General features: G+C 39.0%; 1 pseudogene; it reads left to right on the forward strand.

Moving 5' to 3' along the window:
* Window positions 1-11,779: 11,779 nt before the first annotated feature.
* On the forward strand, window positions 11,780-19,624 carry LOC140929383 (uncharacterized; annotated as a pseudogene).
* The last annotated feature ends 1,625 nt before the right edge of the window (window positions 19,625-21,249 follow it).

Raw genomic sequence — 21,249 nt, forward strand, 5'->3', positions numbered from 1 at the left:
ATTAAGGGAGCAGATGGCTAACTGGAAAAGACGTAGGTGAATGTGGTGTCCCCTATAAAAAGAGCATAATTGATCACCAATTGCCGAAGTGGCATCTTTAAACTTCACAGCGCTGGAATTGTCTTTATTTAGCCATAAGAAACAAAGGTCAAAGAAAATTAAAACACTTTACAACTGCATCTGAGATCAAATCCTATCAGGAACACCTACAGAAGAATACACCACAGGAAATGGTTCCTCAGTATGCATGAAACAAACCAGCTTCGTGACCTTTTAACATTAAGCCTAGTGTGGCAAAAAAAGATTTACTCAGTGAAAGTTTAGAATGATACATGTACTGTGTAGCGCTAGTAACCTTCGCACGAGAGCCAAGAAAATAAAAAAACCTCTGTTTAAGCAAACTCACAAGGTCATGTTTCACATTATCACGAGCTTAGGATTCGTGTTTAGCCTGTCAACGCTTATTTGTAAACTATCTCGCGCAAAAATAATCGGAAGTTTCAAATTGCAGGTTTCTCTCTGATTGGTTGATTTAATTGGGATCAGCTAAGATGACAAAAGTGGGTGGCATTTGAAAAATCATGGTTCTCTGGCAGGCGGTATTTCTCGCGGCCTCCCCGCTCGTGACGGCTCCACCGTCAAATCTCACTCGACTGTCTTCAAAAGCGTTGGAGATATCTGTATTAAAATGTTAGGATTAGCGTCTGGGATAGAGAAATTTGTTTGGGGTGAAAGTGGACCACAAGAGGTGGACAAACAAGATTACATCAATGACCAAAAGTGTAAGTAGCAGCTTCGTGGCGGGAACACAAAATCTTTTTTACTTTCATCTATTATTGCTGAAGTCTGATAGGGAGTTATTTCGTGATTTCAATGACTTTACGTTAAAATGTGGCAAAGTAATTTGTTACGAAAAATTGTATTGCGTGACTAGCGTGACTTTCTAGAAGCTTCGCGAGAGTTCATAATTTGTTTATTTTAGGATCTTGTGTAAGCGTTTCCAAAGCGGTATATTTTGTAATCTTTTTATAATTAGACTATTTGGAATGTTCTAGAACTTTATTGTAAAAGTATATAAGTAGGGTCAGAGTTACTTTTTAACTAGTTTTCACAAGCGAGAAGAGTTTGACGTTAGTTGTGTTTAGTCAAGTGTGACAAAAACAGTGTTTATTCAAGTTGGCGGAGGCCGTGTAAGTTTATCAAGTTAATTGGAGTTGGCGGAGGCCGTGTAAGTTTAACAAGTTACGTGCTGTTGTGGAGTTTTACTTCGTGGAAACTACGTTCATTTTGGAATAAATCTTCTTGTTGCTGTTCCGACAACCCTGCGTTCAGTTTAGTTTGTAAGCTACCCGTCCTCTAAAGATTACCTGCGTAACATTGGGGGCCCGTCCTGGAGAGGAATTCAATTGTTTGCCGACTACAGTAACCAGGAAAGGACAGTTCGAGAAAAAGGAGTATACAGGGAAGTGAGAAGAACTGTTACGAGGAAGTATATAGAGTGTGTTTGCTGTGAACTGAGAAAATGAATAAGTTTATACAGATTGGAGAAAAGTTCGGATTGGAAGGAGAAAAACTGCTCGAGTTTAAGCAGGAGCAACAAAAGTTAGAAGAAGAAAGAAGGAGGGAAGAAGAAGAAAAAGAAGAAAAACGTCGAAAACATGAGGAAGAAAGAAGGACGGAAGAGGAAGAGAAAGAAGAAAAACGTAGACAATTGGAAGAGGAAAGAGAAGAAAAGCGTAGGCGGTTAGAAGAAGAAAAGGAAGAGAGACGTTGAATACTTGAAGAAGACAGGAGAAAGGAAGAAGAAGAGAAAGAGGAAAGGCGTAGAAGAGAAGACGAAGAAAGAGAAACCAGGCGGCAAGAACACGACCTGAGAAAATTAGAGCTGGAAGCGGAACTGTTGAAGCAGAGAGAAGCTATTGAAGCTGCTAAGAGAGAACATGAACTGGAGCTCGCTCATCTAGGACAAGGCTGTAACGATACCGAACGTCCTGAAGTGAGAGAGGATAGGGCCAAGGCACCCAAGCTTCCCTCATTTGTTGAAGGCAAGGATGACTTGGATGCCTACCTGCAACGATTTGAGAGGTTCGCAACTATAGCTAAATGGGAGAAGACAGGATGGGCTTCGAAACTTAGTGTTCTTTTGTCTGGGCGTGCTCTAGAGGTTTACTCACGATTATCTGAGGAGGCAGCCCAAGATTATGATCGAGTAAAGTTAGCTTTGATGAAGAGATATGACCTTACAGAGGACGGCTATCGTTGTAAATTTAGAACATCAAAGCCGGAAGTTGACGAGAGTCCTGAATAGTTCATAGTGCGACTGGATAGATACTTGTTGCGTTGGTTAGAGCTGTCGAACACTGAGCGTTCTTTTGAAGGCCTGAAAGATTTAATTGTAAAAGAACAATTTATTGACGCATGTCCAAAAGAGTTAGCTATTCACCTTCGTGAAAGAGCCCCGGAAATGCTTGTTCAGATAGCAAAGATTGCCGATCAATACTTGAAAGCACACAGAAAGCATCTGTTTAGCTCTGCGAGCAAGAAGCTACAAGTACAGCCCAAGGTGGATGAATCAAAGAATCAGCAGAGTGATTCTACGACAGTAGTGTGTTTCAAGTGTAATGTTCGTGACCACAAGGCTGTTAACTGCCCATCTCTGGTTAAGAAATGTTACCTGTGTGGCAAGCAAGGTCATGAAGCAAGGAACTGTCGATCAGGTAAACAGAAGTCTGGAGGACAAAGTAGGGATGGTCTCCCTGTTCAGCGTGGGCAAGTGAGTGCCGGTTGTTTAGTTCAGCCACCCGAGATTAAACCCACAGAAGAAGAAGTTAGAGCCTGTATTAAGGATGATAAACTGTTGTTAGCCAGTGGTAAGAAGATCCCAATAATAAGCAATGCCTGCCTTGAACCTCTGTCTGGCGACTGGTTGAAAATGCCTGTTGTAAAAGGAAGAGTGGGAGAGATGACTGTGGATGTCTTGAGAGACACTGGTTGTAGTCGAATAGTAGTTAAGAAGAGTCTTGTGTCTGAGGACCAGTTTACCAGTGATTTTAACGTTATGCTGCTCATTGACAACACCGCGAGGAAGGTACCTATTGCAAGAATTACTGTGGATACACCTTATCTCAAGGGGCAAGTGGAAGCGCAGTGTCTCCCAGATGCCATTTACGACCTGATAATAGGTAACGTTCATGGAGCTCGACCTGCCGATGAGCCAGACCCAACTTGGCAAGAAGCATGCGCTGTAACAACGAGAAGTCAAGCTAAGAAAGACGTTGAAGTTACCCCTTTAAAGGTACCAAGCTACCAAGACAGCCCCATTGAAGATAAACAGAAACTTCAACAGATGCAGAGTGAAGATGAGAGTTTACAGAAGTACTGGGACCGAGGTGATGTACTAGTGAAAAGTCAAGCTGAGATTTCTTTTGAGGTAAAGAGTGGGATATTGTACCGCATCTACAAACACCCTTTTGTGAATGGTGGGAAGCCTGTGAAGCAAGTGATGGTTCCTGTGCAGTTAAGACCCCGAATAATGGAAGTGGCTCATGGATCTATAATGGGAGGTCATTTAGGTATTAAGAAGAGGACTGACAAGATTCAGAGTGCATTTTATTGGCCAGGTATTCAAGGTGATGTAGCCCATTTCTGCAAATCGTGTGATGTCCGCCAGAAGACTGTAAACAAGGGATCCGTTCCGAAGGTGCCACTACAGAAGATGCCTTTGATTGATAAACCATTTAAAAGAGTAGCCATTGACCTTGTCGGACCTATCAGTCCACCAAGTGAAGAAGGACACAGGTACATCCTGACACTTGTAGATTTTGCGACTCGCTATCCTGAAGCCGTTCCTTTGAAGACTATTGACACTGATTGCAGAGGCGTTAGTAAATATCTTCAGTCGATTGGGAGTTCCTGAAGAGATTTTAAGTGACCTTGGTACACAGTTCGTCTCTGACTGCATGAAGGAAGTAACACGATTGCTGAGTATCAAGCAGATCACAACCACGCCCTACCATCCTATGTGTAACAGTTTAACTGAGAAGTTCAACGGAACAATGAAGCTTATGTAAAAGAGATTGTGTAGTGAACAACCAAGACAGTGGCATCGCTTTATCAACCCTTTGTTGTTTGCTTATCGTGAGGTTCCCCAAGAGTCTACTGGTTTTTCACCGTTTGAGCTACTGTATGGAAGAGCCGTTAGAGGTCCGATGACTATCCTTAAGGAGCTTTGGACGAAAGAAGTAGAGGAACCGGAAGTTAAAAACAGCTACCAGTATGTTTTTGAGCTGCGTGAGAAGTTGGAAGAAACCCTTAAAGCCAGTTACAGAAGGCTCAAGATAAAGGAAAGTACTTTTGTGATCGTAAGACCAGAGTCAGAAAATTTCAGCCCAGTGAGAAAGTTCTTGTGCTACTACCAACTGATCACAATAAGTTGCTGATGCAGTGGAAGGGTCCTTTTGAAGTGAGTTCAGTAGTAGGCCTTAACGACTACAGAGTTAAAGTGAAGGGAAAGGAGAAAGTTTACCACGCGAATCTCCTCAAGAAGTATTTTGAAAGAGATGAAGCTACCACAGAAGGAGCATGAGTGGTGGTAAAAGAATGTGAAGTAAAGGATGCGGAGGATGATGATAATGTTGATTTCCTAGAGATCGCTGGCTATGATGCTAAGGAATCTGTTGCAGATGTTACCACCGGGTCAAATCTTACTGACGAACAGTGTTCTGAGTTTATGGACCTAGCCAATCAGTTTTGAAGTCTATTTACCGAGGCACCAGGTACCACAGACCTCGCCCAGCATCACATCAAACTTACCCCAGATGAGCCTGTTCGGTCAAGACCATATCCAGTTCCTTACAGCATGCGGGAGTCGTTGAAGAAAGATATTGCCGATATGATAAAAATGGGAGTAATGAGGGAGTCTGATTCACCCTATGCGTCGCCTGTTGTTGTAGTGAAGAAGAAAGACAATACCAATCGAGTCTGCGTTGACTATCAGAAGCTTAATAAGCTGACTGTTATTGACCCTGTACCCATGCCGACCGCAGAACACCTGTTCCAGAAGTTGAGTGGTGATAAGTTTTTCACAAAGATTGATCTTAGCAAGGGCTACTGGCAGATTACCATACCTGAGGAGGATATTCCGAAGACTGCGTTTGTAACACCTGACGGTTCTTACGAGTTCTTAAAGATGCCATTTGGAATTATTAACTCTGCAGCAACCCTGAAGCGAGCTATGAAGAAATTAGTTGAAGATTTAGACAATGTCAATTTTTACTGGGACGATATATTGGTTCATTCACGCTCCTGGGAAGAGCATATTAAAGCCCTCCGATAGTTGTTTGCACGTTTATTGAGAGTAGGGATGACTATTAGACCAACTAAGTGTATTTTTGGAGCGAGTTGCGTTGATTTCTTGGGACACCGCCTAGAACAAGGAGTGCTTGGTCTACACGAGGAGAATGTCGAGAAGATTAAGAATGCGCCATGGCCAGGTACTAAGAAGCAAGTTCGTTTGTTTGTTGGTTTGGCCGGATATTACAGAGACTTTATCCCTAACTTTGCAGCTATTGCAGCTCCCCTATCAGACCTGACACGCAAGGGTCAACCAACTAGAGTTGAGTGGGGTCAAGCCCAAGAACAGGCATATCAGACCATTAAATTTCATTTGACGAATGAGCCAATTCTTCGTCTTCCAGACCCAGTGAAAACGTACTACTTGCAAACGGATGCGTCAAATACTGGAATCGGTGCTGTATTAATGCAGAAGCATGATGAGAAGCTGTTCCCCGTTTGCTACGCAAGCAAGAAATTGTCAAGTGCAGAAAGGAACTATTCTACGATTGAGAAAGAGTGCCTAGCAGTAGTCTGGGGTATCAAGAGATTTCATCTTTATTTATACGGAGTTCCCTTTGTTCTGCAGACGGATCATGAACCCCTAAAGTATATGAACAGTGCCAAGTTTGCGAACGGACGTCTTATGCGTTGGGCTATGTTTTTGCAAAGTTATATATTCAGAGTTGAAGCCATTAAAGGCTCAGAGAACGTTGGAGCAGATTACTTGAGTAGAGCTGAAGAATCAGTTTACTGACATTGAACTGCATCTTATTTATCAATTTTTCTTGTTTAGGAGAAATTTAGGAAATTTCTTCTGAAAGGGGGTTATGTTACGAAAAATTGTATTGCGTGACTAGCGTGACTTTCTAGAAGCTTCGCGAGAGTTCATAATTTGTTTATTTTAGGATCTTGTGTAAGCGTTTCTAAAGCGGTATATTTTGTAATCTTTCTATAATTAGACTATTTGTAATGTTCTAGAACTTTACTGTAAAAGTATATAAGTAGGTGAGTCCGAGTTAAGTTTTAACTAGTTTTCACAAGCGAGGAGAGTTTGACATTAGTCGTGTTTAGTCAAGTGTGACGAAAACAGTGTTTGTTCAAGTTGGCGGAGGCCGTGTAAGTTTAACGAGTTACGTGCTGTTGTGGAGTTTTACATGGAAACTACGTTCATTTTGGAATAAATCTTCTTGTTGCTGTTCCGACAACCCTGCGTTCAGTTTAGTTTGCAAGCTACCCATCCTCTAAAAGATTACCTACGTAACATAATTGCAACTGTCCTTAGCTCTTCAAGAGATGTCTGTCGAAAGTGAGGAAGAAAGTTGGTGTTCGAGAACAAAGCAATTCCTGTTGTTATTTACAGTAACCACCAAGGTACCTATTTGGGTTCTCGACTGACAAAACTGTGCTGCAAATGCAAAATTTATGAACATCATGGATACTGGTCTGTTGACGGTAAACAACATTTTAACAGGGACTCTGTATTCTCAGAGTTTCGTCTTTCCTCTGAGGACACTGCTTTCCAGATGGATATTTTGGCTGAATGCAACAATCTGCTTGTCATCGGCGCCGTCCCTTTCAGTACATATGCCGCTAGTTACAATAGATGTTTCCAGTATTGTAAAATGGCAATGACGAATGACATTGATCCTAAAGTTAAGAGAATGAAAAGGTATGTTGATAACTATCGCAAAGATAAAGCAAGTTTAAGTACTCAAGCAAACTGTATTTAGAACTATGAATATTTTGCAACAATTTATATCACACATACGATAAGCATTTACGTGGAACCCCTTGTTTACAAAAAATCATCTTACAAATGTAGGTCATAGCATATCATAGCCTGAAAAACTATTCTGATCCTTTGATTTTCCCAGGACGCGTTGTATGGAAAGCATACAAAATGTACATAAATAGAATTATAATTTCAAAAAATTGTTCGTACAACAGAGAAACAAGAATAACTTCCCATCAGAGATAACAAGCCATTCGATTTCAATTCCTTCACAGAGAATTCACAAGCCTGTTTTTCTGTGCTTGCTGTTTTTACTAAAACTTGGCAGCCTGCTTCCCATACCCCTCGCCTTCCAATAGCCATCAAGATAATCTCAAAAAAAAATCTGTTAAGAAAGACCATGAAATACCAAGTTTATGTTCACTGTTGACAAAGAAGATATTTTCAAATAAAATATTCATGTATCTTTGAAAACCAGAGAATAAATGTTACAAATTTACCTCATTTTTATCAGTTCCTTGTAATGGCACATTACTACTTATGCTTGGCAGTTGCTAGATCTTTTATTTCCTGCAGAATTAATAGCCTGAATAACTCCCTTTAATTGCTATGCTCAACGTCATTTTTTGTCCGAACCTACCCTTTCCTGCTTTATGTCCATGTTGGGTAGCACAGGGTTCATCTCACTCCTGAAGTCTGGAATACCTGTGCTAAAATTTGAATTCGCACATCTTTTTTCGCGTGCTTCGAGGTAGACAGTTAAAGATTACGTATTTTTCAAAGTTCCTCCACAGAAACAATAATCGAAATTTAGGTATGGACTTTAATTCTGGAGTATGCGGCCTATAAATTGTGGTTTTAATTTCAAAGGCAGGGTGAGTATTATTAATCCTGTAAACAAGCTTTATTCTACCGCTTACAAAGTTAAACAGACCTTTTTCGCACTGGCCAAAAAAAACATGAATTAGGTGAAGAATATGAAACATGCTTGTTGCTGAAGAGTCATCATAGTTACTGAAACATATTTTATTTAGTAGATATGCGTAACTTACATAGGAACAGTAGTGTCACGGAGTTAAAGTGGAAGAAGCTAGCTGGCAAAATAATTGCATGTTGTTTTACTGTGCAGAATAATATGATATGAGTAGAAATATATTTCGGCAGTTTGATAATTATCTTAGAGAGAAATAAATGTTGGACTATCCACCTTAACGTTTCATGAAGCCTAATTTAATTGCAGATATTGTAAAGCCGAGGTGACTTCTTAAAATCATTCGAGCAAATTTTCTAGTAAACAATTTAGTTTACTTTACATACAAATTGTAAAAGGGACAAAGTCCAACATCTTCAGGTGCAAATTGTGTGCATGAGTTTTTTAAAAAATCCTGTTTACTGTATTACTGTGTGATAACTCGAATTCCCTCATGAGAGGGGCAAAGTCCGACACTTTCACGTGGAAACTGTGTGACTGTATATCTCACAGTAATAAGAAGATTCAATAAGATGAAGACCTCTTTAGTTCTGCAACTAGCGCGTTAAGTGAAGGCTCTTTTAATTTCTTGTAAGAATCAATAACTTATAACACTTTCAGAATCAACACGGTATTTCCATTTACGTACATGGCATTACCTATTCTTTTAACAAAGTAAAAAATCAACAATTTATTATTTACTTAATTTACTTAATTAAGTATTAATTGGTTCACTCACATTTGAAATTAAATGATCGTGTCTACAATTCATAATCTCAATTCATAATTTAACAATGGGATTTGTCTAGGAGGAAAAAAATAAAGTCGAACAGAGCTGGCATATCTGGGCCTTGGAAAGACTCTGCTTCCTTATTGACCAGAGCAATCTAGCACGTTTTTCACATTGTCTCAGGCGAATAAGAGAAGATGAAAATATCTTTTTGCTATCACCAACATTATCTAACCAAATGCAAGGGTAAAACATATGCATTTCTTGTACCTGGTTTGGAGTAATTTAGTGTGTTTACAATTAATTTGAAATCAGCAGTAGTCTGAAAAGAAAATGCAATACATATTGGAACTGGAGATAATGCAGCTACTTTGAATTTAAGAAATATCCTTAACTGCCAACAGCAACCTTTATGTAAATGAGACCACAAATTGGATTGTCGTCTAGGGATTTACAGCAAATAGAGGCATTTTTAGGTACGCATAAAAATATTGAAGTAATCTTCTTATTGTCGAAATAAGTGTTGGCCTTTTGTGTTCTATAAAATAGATTTCAAAACATAATAATTATCGGTTTTCACATGGCATACTCAGAAAAAAACATGAATAATCTGTTTGGGATTTGATGACGATTTTATTCAAGGCAGCTTAAGGCCTGGTCTTTCATAATTTATTCATTGCGGCAATTACATATATTTTATCCGCAGTAATTATTTCCAGTTGAGATTTTGAATATTCAAAACAAGTTATTGGCTACTGAGGAAGTCATGAGACTGCAGATATGGGAGCAGCTTATGGTGGTCAGTGAGAGAAACTAAATTTGCAGAGACTTTTATCATAATTCACACACGAAGCATAAGAACGGGTAAAGTTGATTAAGACTTTGTTGAATTCTTAGGCTTAGATTCGTCCTTTAACAGACAGAAAGCAACTTTGATAAAAAAATCAAAACCCTCAAAGAAATTTGTAATGTTGGTGTTGGAAGCTACATGACCAATGATGCCAATGAGCTGACAACCCCATTGCTATTCAAGAATTTTGCTGACTGACAGTCAAAGAAACATTGTTGAGTGCTTGGCAATAAGCAACCCTCATGAGAGAAATGTGCAAAAAGCTAATGAACACAAACTGTTATGTGATCATCATATCTTGGCACTGATATTGAGTGTTAGGAACTCTAATTGCTTCAACGAAATTCCTCTTCTGTTTGGGCTGCTGTTTCTCGTATGGAGCTGGGAAACAGTTCATAAATATCCTTCAGTCTATTGGGAAGTCCCTTCACTTTGATTCCTTGTGAGTATATGGTCTACTTGGAGCCATTAATATTAGTTCAAAACGGCCAGAGATCCCACAAAAAATGTAGCAGCACTGGAACAGCGGCCCAAAAGTAGTGTCGAGCCTGGAATTCAGTGCTCTTTGCAAAAATTAAATGTAGATTTGTACAACACATTGCACCCATTTAAAGCTACAAGAATTATATGTCTGGAAACTGCCCAGTGGCTGTAATTTTTATATTTTAATTTTTTTTAATTTATGTGTACATAGATTATAGATTAGATACGTAGACTTGAACTAGGTCAAAACCATTTACTTGCTACTCAGAGTTTCATGCTTCATGAGAAGCAATCATCAGGCAACAGTTGCCTGATGATTGCTTCTCATGAAGCATGAAACTCTGAGTAGCAAGTAAATGGTTTTGACCTAGTTCAAGTCTACGTATCTATTCAAAGCTCTGGTAACCCCCATTGAGCACTTTTTAGTTGATGACCAATTTGAATTTCGTCATTTTATCTATCTATATATATATAAATTCAATATCATTTTACAGTGAATACAGCAGTTTAAAACTTTTTTGTGTGTGTCTGGAGGGTGTCCACTGACAAGACTGTCCACTGTAATCTAGATGTGTAAACTTTCTTTCAAGGATTTGAACCTTTTTGTTAAGGAGGAGCCGATGGATGGTATGTATGTGGATTCAATGTGATTTAAATAAATGTCAATTAATGTAGACTGCAATTAATTGATGTAATACATAAAATGCAAAAATTATTTTTCTTATTTTGTATAAACAAATTGCTGCACTTGAAATATGTAGAATAATACTACTAAAAGTTTGATTTCTGCACAATTCAAAAGAGAGATTTAATGTTCACGTTTACTGCAAAAGGCAAACATTAGACTCAAGTACACAATTTCTGAAAATAGAAAGTAAGCAGATAAAAACAGTGCCGAACAATTCCTATGGTTAAAACTGGCATAAAACTACTTATTTTTGTGTAGAAGCAATAATGAGGAAAGGGAAAGTAGGGAACAACATGGTCACGTGGTACAAATATACGTCTGCTGTTTGGCGTAAACGTGAATCTCAATCTCTCTAACAATACAACTATAACAGATTCTTTTTGTACAATGAATACTGATGACCAAATAGAAACTTCGGTCCTAACAGTTGTACAATCTGCAACTGTTTTATTTATAAAACAGTCTGTTAACTAACTGTAATTAATTTTCTGACGTGAGTATAACTCCAGTCGCAGACACCCTTTTTGTGTCTGCAGAATGCTCACTGACGAGACTTTCCACTATAATCTGAATATGTAACTATCTTTAAAAAAATTGCGGTTAATGAAATGGACAACAATGAAGGGCATGGTGTTGAACAAATAATGAATGGTATGTACGTCGATTTGTTGCAATTTAAATAAAACATCAGTTAAGGTATTCCTGGAGGCTAAAGTGACTATATCCGATCGCCGTCATTTTTTCTCAGTTCAAAGACAATGGCAATAGGGATCTGCATGCAAAATTTAAGGTCGATATAACAAAAATTAAACGAGATATGAGCCAGAGAATTTTCGTTTCCAAGGCTGTTTTCGCGCGAAAAAGAAGACACCATACTGCGTCCAAAACATGTTTATCTGGCGATCTAACTCCCCATGGACGGACCTGTTGACAGCTTGTTGGAGTAAAGTCGTGTTATTTGATATGTTTATTTCTATCTGGAATGCATTGCAATGGCGGCGGACCGTGCAGTTGATGAGCTCAATGAAGCCTTCAAACAGAGCGGGTTAGCAAATTTCCTTCATACAGTTTCGTTAGTTTCGGAGATTTTAAGGATTTTTGGTTTGGTTAACGTAATATGTTTGCCAATTAGTTTTCAGACAGGTCCTTTGGGCCTCACGCGTCTCGTTCAAAGATTCACGAGAAAGCAGGATGAAACTGCAGAGCAAGCCAGGAAGCGGTTCTTTCGCCGCATTTTTGGTATTTTATGGGTACGTTTCCTTTGTTGTTTCTATTGTATGCCATGTAACTTCATGACAAAGACGTATAATTCTGCATTCAACCTTCCATTGTTTGTTGATACATGGTTGTGAGCGCTTTTTGGCGCTCTCGCCTGGCACGTGTGACGTGTTTTGCAGCTTGGTATTCATTTATGGTGCGATTATTTTTGCGCTAGTTTTCACTGCAAATGACCGTTTACAAGGTATATCTTTTGGTGATCCCTCGGCGATCCCTTGACTATTTTCGATTGTTATACGCACGTTTATATGAAACAATTTGTTGTACAAGATACACCACGTTTGAGCTAAGTGGTCATGAGGACAGTTTTGTTTTTGGACGGCTCTATCAAAGTTTGATCTTTCTTCAATTTGCGTTTTGTGGATTACTTTTCGATGTCAGTGCCAATGCATTATCCAGGTTTTTTGTCCTTATTATCTATCTTATACCCTTCTACTCTATTTTCTTCAACAGTTTGGAAACAAAGTGGGGGAGGGCCGATTTCGCGGAAAGGCTGTGCCGACGTACGTATACCCAGAGGGTATCGAGGCAGTGATACGTGCCCTGGTATCGGAAGACTTGAGGGATTTTCCCAATCCCGAAACTCCTGCGGTAAGACTTGTATAATATTTGAGAACCCTTACCCCACTGCCCTTGTGACCTCATTTTCCAATAATCGTATTTTCGCTTTCAGATGAAACACTTGAAATCCTTTTGTAAGTTGTGACTTTGAGCACCACCAGTCAGACTCTACTAACAAAATAAGGTCTACTAGATCTCACCAACTTACCTCCTGCCAATAAAAGGCAAATGTCTCAGTTTTTAATAATTTATTTAGCAAGGATAGCAGACAAGGAAAAAGAATCTATAGTATGAGGATCAACTAAGCTGAGCGCAGCAGTTCCCATTCCCATTAATGTAAACAATTCCCAATTTCACACAAAATGTAGTCTTGCTTTAGGATTTTGCTTGATCATTTATGAGCCTTTCTTTAAAATATATAGTATGCATGTATCTAATGATCTTCAACGTTAGGTGCAACATGGATGTTCCATATACTGTTATTACCAATTGCCTAACATAAAAGGACAACTTGGTCCAGATTGACACAGACAACCTGGCCAGCACCAGCCAATATTTGAGATTCAGCATGATTGTTAACGAGCTTAACCTAATGCTAAGAGTAATGGATCGACCAGAAACAGGCCCAAACCTTGAAGTTGTAAAATGAGATGAGGAAAGAATGATATTTTTCTTTGGCCTCTTATGGTACACATGTTGTGAAAAGTTTATAAAATTGCACACTAAATTCTCATTAATAATTTAATTTGTCCTCTTATCAAATGCAGCTGACAACAAAGGGAAACCCCCATCAGAAAAAAAAAAGTCTATCCATTTCCTCACCACAGTACTTTCCCTGGGAAATTTCCTCAATGTGAGGAGAACAAAGGATTCAAAGAAACTGAAATGGACATCACTATTGGGTGAAGAGAAGCAGCTGCTCCTGATAAAGCTGCCCTACCATTTTGAAAAGCTCTTACCACCACAAAGAGCACCACTTGTTTAACAGCTGTGGACAGTGAGTAAAAATAGATTAAGCAATATTAGTAGCGCATATGTCATCTTCGGGACTTTAGGAGAATAACTTTATACATCTGCAAAGTCATCTACAGGACTGTAATAGATAAATTCATTCGTAATAGTGGAAATCTACAACACATACAAATGTTCAAAGCCGAGGAAATTAGGTCACACATAGTTCCTGCAATAACTTAAATCTAAGTGACTGTTTAAAAAGTCCTACATTCCTACAAAGTTTAAGAGACGGGTCAAGGGAATTCCATAAACTAACAGTTCTGTAATGAAAAGTTCTTTATTTACTTGCTGTTTTAAAAAGAGGCATGTTCAGTTTTTATCAATTGCGACTTCTATGATTTCTGACTTCTGTACATTTAATAAATTGTGAGGAAAGATATTCATAGGGCACAGCCCGACGTACATTTCAATGCCATAATGGCGCTACGATAGAAAGGCTCGCTACCAACAGGTATCAATCTCAGTTCTTTAACAAAGGGAGTGATATGATTGTATTCGCAGGTTCCACTTAAAATATGGCAGGCAAATTCTTGCACAGCTTGCAACTCTTGTATGTTATTCCTTGACCTATTTACCCATGCATTTGAACAACGGTATAATTTACTGAAAACCAAGGTGTTTAAGATAGTCAAGAAAATCTTGTTATCAAATGCGTGTTTTACGCCTTTTTTTTTTTTTGCCCACGGTGAGACATACGAGTAGAAACATGCTGATTATTTGTTCATCGAAAAACAAGTAAGGGTCTAAAGTCACACCTAGGTCCTTGGCCGTTTGAGTAGGAAAGATATCTTTTAATAGTAGAGATACACTGAAGTCTTGCAATGGAGGCAACAATTGGCTACTGCCAAGCACCATGAGCTTGGTCTTGGTTGGGTTCAAGAGCAGACGGTTTCGGAAACACCAGTTTCGTACATTAAACACATCTTTATACATATAAGAGATAACCAACTGATACCCAATAGTATCGGAAATCTGAACGCCAAACCTTATTTGGTCCTGGGCATGTATTCCAATGCCTTTGCAGCCTGTGTGTTTTTCTCACTTCAAGTCTGTCAGGTCTAGTTCATGATCATTACTTGCACCTAGCTTCTAGGTAGTCTTAGCTTATTCCCTTCTACTGGAGTGCATGTCAAACGCACAGAATATTTCCAGTTATTTATTTGTTGTTTCTATTATCAATATTAAAATTTGTTAATGTCATCATTAATACCTATATTATACTTCTATTTTCTTCAGTTAAGGTACTAGTGCAAATGATCTACACTTTCATGCCTTCTTGTTGGAAGGTGTGGCAAGATGGAACCGAGACAGACAAGTGGCAGCAGTAACGGAAGCTAATTCGGCCCTTACATTTGACTCTGCACTGACTTCGGCCGTAAACAATCTAAGTGAAAATGTGCTAGGGAAAAAGCTGTTTGCAAACTTCAGAGGACCAAATAAGTATACAGGTAATTGCAAAATATTCCATTTACTCTTTTAATTCGAGATTCCCAAAAATATTCACATCCCAGGACAGGTTATTGGAATTTACAAGTGGAAGAGAGTGTGAAAGGCCAAAGTGTCTTATTTATATTCAAAATCACATATTCAAATTATTTGAGTAAATATCAAAGTTTATATCTACTTATTATATATGTTTATTCCCCACAGGAGAGTTCATAGGTGTGGAGTACTTGTATGCTCAGACTGTTCAAGTGCTACAGAAAGCCAGCTCTGACAAGGACGATGAACCATCTCTGCAGGTTCCAGATGGAGATGATGAAGATGAAGCATTTCAGTTTAGAATTACTACACAACACTTGAAAAAAATACACTAAGGAATTTTAAACCACACCTTACTTAATCCATAAATCAGACAAGCTCTAATAAAAGAGAAAATAGCAAATAATAAAATTAATTGATACATGATACTTGTCTACCTTCTCAGACTAGTTGTTCATTAAGAGCTGCCTTAAATTTTTTACAGTGGAACCACCAAATTCGAAACCTGAAAAGCTAAATGATTGATCTATCCAATCACAATTGAGGACATTGAATTAACTAAAGTTATATCGGCTTGGTCTACAGGATGTGACCAGACTCTGAAGATCCTACTATGGTCTACACTATTGACCTCCATGTTCCTGAAACTCTTACAGAGCCAACAGGGGATTCTGGAGAGGACGATTCTGTGGGCCCAAGGAACATCCCTGGCTATGACAGGGTAACTTCATTAGCCGACTTTCTTGTATACTCGAGGGATTGCAATGGAGCTTTATCAAACCAACAAGCTTCTTAGCTGGTAGCACGTTGGAAGAACTTGAGTATGAAAGACAACCTATTACCTTTAGTCCATGACACTAGCCACAACTCACACAGGGAAGGTCTAAAGCTGCTAAGAAATCCACTGTAGTCCCTGGTGCAAGTAGCACAAAGAGATGTTTCTTGGGGCAGAACAGTGGTCTTGCTTCATGGCCTCACTGCAACCGATACATGGAAGCAGTGATTATAAAGCTTACCCAAATTTCCTCTCACCAGTACGAAGAGATGGCAACACGACATTACTGTGGAGACTGATTGGAAATTCATACAAGAAAATCAGAGAAGCTGTGCTTAATAATGTCCATGTAATGCAGCAGACTGGCATTCAACTTGCTGAAATAAACCAAAGGACGTTGATTCAGTGGAAAGTCACAATGACAAACCTCAAAGAAGTGTATTCCCTTATATGAGAAATTTAAACAAAAAAACTGATTCAATCAGAATTCCTCAGAACAAAATCCAAAATAAGTACTACATTTTTCAGTCTGGGAGTTTCTAATTGAGTTCTTGAGGTCAGTATTGATGATTGCCTTTCAGGTACACCAAGCGTTCAAGGAAACAGGAGGAGGTTGTCCTCAAACAAGGTATTAATCTACCTTCTCCAGTGGCATCCACAAATACTACATTGCCATAGCCGAGAGAGCGTCCAGAGTCCCTTAACACAGGTGTAAACCAAGAGAAACAGACGCTCAACACAGCAAGCCTTCAGTATTACCCAAATTACCTCAGTTGCCTTCAGCAAATGGGATGGTCCTGGGCCCATCCAGGCCTGTAACCGCAACCCCTGTTGCAATTGCAGTACCTGCAGAACCAATTCCTGCTAGCACCCAAAGTTACAGGAAGAGAAAAGAGGAGTAGGCTAAAACGTCCGCAGTGCCACTAAAAAAGTACAGGCCGAGAACTGGGGCCTCTCAATGTTTAAAAAGTCAGAAGAATAGAAAAAATGAGCAATCAATAGTTATGTTCAAACTACCATAACCGGTTGCCGATTTCTAAGGAAATGGCTCACCATTAAATAGATTGTAATTAAAACCCTGCCAATTGATCAGCATTGAGTCAAATGTAAAATCTCAGTGTTTCCATATTTACATCTTACGATATCAAAATATGTTACTTACCACGATTGTTCTGATACTATCATCGTTTGCAAATTAATTACCTTACAAAGAGTCTTTTAGTATTCTCTAAGGTGGTAGTTAACCCTAAAATTAGGGAAAAAACTCAAAAATTTAAAAAACACTGAATGGGCACCATAGAATGAAGGTTTTTGTGTCCTTACGAGGGCTCATTTTATTTTTTCAAAAATTTGAAATTCCCACCTTTAATTTGCAATTAATTATTCAAGTGTCGTTAATTTATCCATAGCAACAGGTTTGTTTGATTTTGTTTACTATGGTTGCTATGGGCCTAACTCCTGCAGCATTGAAAGGACTGGCGTAAAAAACGCATTCCACTGTCCTGGAACCTTCATTCCTCAATTCCAATGGATTTTCACTCGTACCAGTCCTCTATGAGTCTTCGTATCACAAATCATTTCTCTGTTTCAAAGATGGCGTCCTGAGTCGATTGACTGTTTACGAACTTTAGTGGGCGTTAATTTCTGTTTCTTTCTTGCCAAATGGCCAAGGAAGTTAAAACAAAGTTTAGGGTGATCAAAAGAAAGAAGACCAACAGAATTGCAGAAAGACCGCAATGATCAAGAAAGCACATGTGCATTGCAAGTTGATGAAGACAAAGTGCCACTCACAGCATCGAGTCCAATCAAAGAGAATGTCTCTCTCAGAAAATTGCAGAATTCTTCATTTAGAAAAATTGAAAGTGAACAGGGCATAACTACTCGCAAAAAGGCAAAGCATATTGGAGTTGGACTTTCCTCGCAAGTTCAACATACAGTTGGTTTCAAGCTTCAGGATGCCGTGATTTTGAGTGAGTGTATTTCGACCGCTGCAATTTGTAGTCTTTGCCAGAGGGCAGGCTCCAAGCTTCAGCTGTTTCAAAGGAACGCTGAGAGAGAAGGTTTGTCAGAATCTTTATTTCTAAGATGTTCATTGTGCACAGTAGAAACTCCCTTACAAACCAGCCGGCATCTGGGTGGTAGGGGTGGGGGAGCACATGAAGTAAACCGGAGGTCAGTGCTATCCTCCCATCAGTTTGGTCATGCTGGACTGTCTCAGTTTTGTGCTGGTATGAATTTGCCACCACCTGTTACAAAAAAGGCCTACAATGATCATCTTATTCAAATTGAAAAGGCTGTGGTGACAAATGCTGAAAGTTTAATGCAAGAAGCTGCAAAGAGGCTTCTTCAGAATGTTACTGCTTAAAGACCAAGTGGTGTGAAAGTGATTGATGACCAGCCAGTGGCGAATGTTGCTGTTACAGTTGATGGCACATGGCAGAAAAGAGGGCACTCTTCGAAAATTGGAGTTGTATTTGTAATCTCTGTCAACACAGGAGAAATCCTGGATTATAGTGTGAAGTCATTTGTCTGCCATGAGTGTAAAGCTCGTAATTGTTTGGACAAAGAAACTGACGAGTACAAAATTTGGAAAGATGCCCATGCTTCTACTTGCCAAATAAATCATCAAGGTTCTTCTGAGGAGAAGGAGGTAGTGGCTGCAATTGAAATCTTCAGCAGGAGTATTAAACAACGGCAGCTCAAGTACACCACATTCGTGGGAGATGGTGACAGCAGCTCGTTTGGAAGGGTCAAAGATGCCATGATGGAGAAATACGGTGATGATTATGTTGTTCAAAAAGAGGAATGTGTAGGACATGTTCAAAAACGGCTTGGAACTGCACTTAGGCAATACAAAAACAATAAGAAGGGTCAAAAGCTTTCAGATGGCAAAGGAGTATCTGGGAGGGGGCGTTTAACTGACAAGCTGAATGACAAAATGCAAAACTATTATGGGAAAGCCATAAGGCAGAACAAAGGTGACTTGCAGAGCATGAAGAATAGCATAAAAGCTTTTCAACATCACATGATTGTCAATGAAACTTTGCCCCTAGAGAAACAACATCTGTATTGTCCTAAAGATAAAAATTCTTGGTGCAAGTTCTGGAAGGATAAGTTGAAAGGGACTTCTACCTATGATGACAGCAAACGCCTACCTGAAGTCTTTATGGAGGAGCTAGATCCCATTTTCATCAGGCTTTCTAAAGTTGATCTCCTTTCAAGATCTTTAAAAGGAATGACACAAAATCAGAATGAAGCTGTGAATGGCCAGCTGTGGTCCAAGTGTTCTAAAACTAAATTTTGTGGAGCTAGGAGAGTGCGTATTGCAGCATGCGAGACTATTGCAGTGTTCAATACTGGTGCTGGTAGTAAAGCTGTCACCATGGAATTGTGCCATGTCACTCCAGGGGTCAACACAATGAAAGCTTTCAGAAAGCAAGATCAATCAAGGGTTAAAAGTGCCTCTCAGAAGATAAGTAGCAAGTACCGCAAGCAAAGACAAAATCTTCGGGCTAAAAAGAAGGGCAAGGGAGATGACACTGCGTATCAGTCTGGAGGTTTTAGCTTAAGCTCTCACCCAGATAAGTGTGTGGCAAAGAAAAGGAAAGGAAGAGGAAAAAGCACTAAAAGACAAAACAGTGAGAAAACAGTGGTTGAGCAGGTAGAGGTTGTATTTATTCAGCCTGAGTATGAATTCACTGCCCCAAAAAGAGTGCGGACTGAGTAATTGACTTTGACTTTAATTAATTTTAAGTAGCTTCAAGTAGATTAAAACAGGAAGTTTCATTGTTGAAACACTGTAATCTTCATTTTTTCTTAAAATGCACATTTGTAAATATGAAAGGCAAAGTGCTTGCTTATGTGCCTTCAGGTGAAGAACATTCTCACTAAACCATTGGTTTATTTTTATCCTTGATTTTCTCATATTTGAATATTTGAAGGTGGCTAACTTAAAAAAGCTCTAACATTGACAGCATTAAATGGATTTCCTTCATTTTTGGCCAAAAAGTGTATTTTAGTGTCCTCTATGCAACAAGTAGTCTTTTTTGTGAAAATGGCAAAATTGTTTTGGTAACCATGGAAACCATCTATTTATAGCAACTGGCAATGCAAATGAGGCCAATCAAGAATTTATCTACTTGTTGCACAGCTGGCCACTAAAGAAGTCACATTTGTTTGTTGGGAGTTGAAATCTGCTATTGCTTTCAATTTATTGCATTTAAAAGTTGTTGTTTGTGCAGCATTAGTTTGTGGTTGCCATGGAAACCATAATACCAAAGCACCTAAAACTAATATCAATTTATTTGTTATGATGAGGTCTTGGTTTCTGCCAATTCTCGTGGAGATTGATTAAATTGCTTAGAAATTAGGCCAATGAGACTGTTTTTTTCCCATGTAGGGTTAACTACCACCTTAAACTTACAGGGCATCCTTTAACGTGGGGTGATTATTTTGTTGTATAGTTACACATCAATTTTTTCAGCGTCTTGTCCTTTTACTTATAAACACGACAGCTGCAATATGACATCGTTTGAATACGAATTCTAGACTTTCTAAATGCCAAGCAGAATCATACAGGTTCCTGTGTTATTGCGTTTATGGATTCTTTTGATTCATTGACCATTGTTGCCTTCCTCCATTAAAGTAAGAAAGCAAAAACAAAAGGAATTCTGACAACTAGAATCAAAAGACGTCAATGGCGTGAAAATAGCCTACTAGTGATAAGTGAGCTTCTCTGTAGAAAATGTAAGTATTTTTTAATAATATTGTTCAATTTTCTTTCTCTTGAACAATCTACTGACATACGGAGCAAATAAACCGTTGTTTTTTCAGTGTTACTGTGGCTTGAAAGTGTCTTTGCTCGTTTTGACCTTCACAGACTCGAATCAAATCTTGTTGAACAGCGTAATATAAGGAATCCCCTCCGCCTTTGCAGAAATTTTATGCCCAGTCTCTTTTGTAGCTGGGTAATTCCAGGAATGCAAAGGGAACCCCCACTACCAGCAACTACTTTAAAGTGTTAAAACTCCTCAGACTGCCGATCAGTCGTACATTTCAAAGAAGCCAGGTGAGGTGGGACGACTTGGTGGAAATCTGAGCAATTGAACCGATCTTCTTTGCCAATTTGAACTTCAGTTTGGCAGATTCAGGGGTAAGACTTTCAAATGACTCTTAGAAAATGGTCTTGGATACGCAGCATGGATTGTGAACAGCATGTCCAGTGAGACAGCTTCGAGTTCACCCTTGTCAGTAAATGAGGATTCCTTCGCGGAATATTTTAAGTCCTTTCCCGAAGGTAGAGAGGCCTTGGCATTGAAGAAAGAAAAGGCAAAAGAGCAAATGGCTTTGGCT

The sequence above is a fragment of the Porites lutea genome, chromosome 1 (assembly GCF_958299795.1).
Source record: "Porites lutea chromosome 1, jaPorLute2.1, whole genome shotgun sequence".
Taxonomy (NCBI): Eukaryota; Metazoa; Cnidaria; class Anthozoa; order Scleractinia; family Poritidae; genus Porites; species Porites lutea.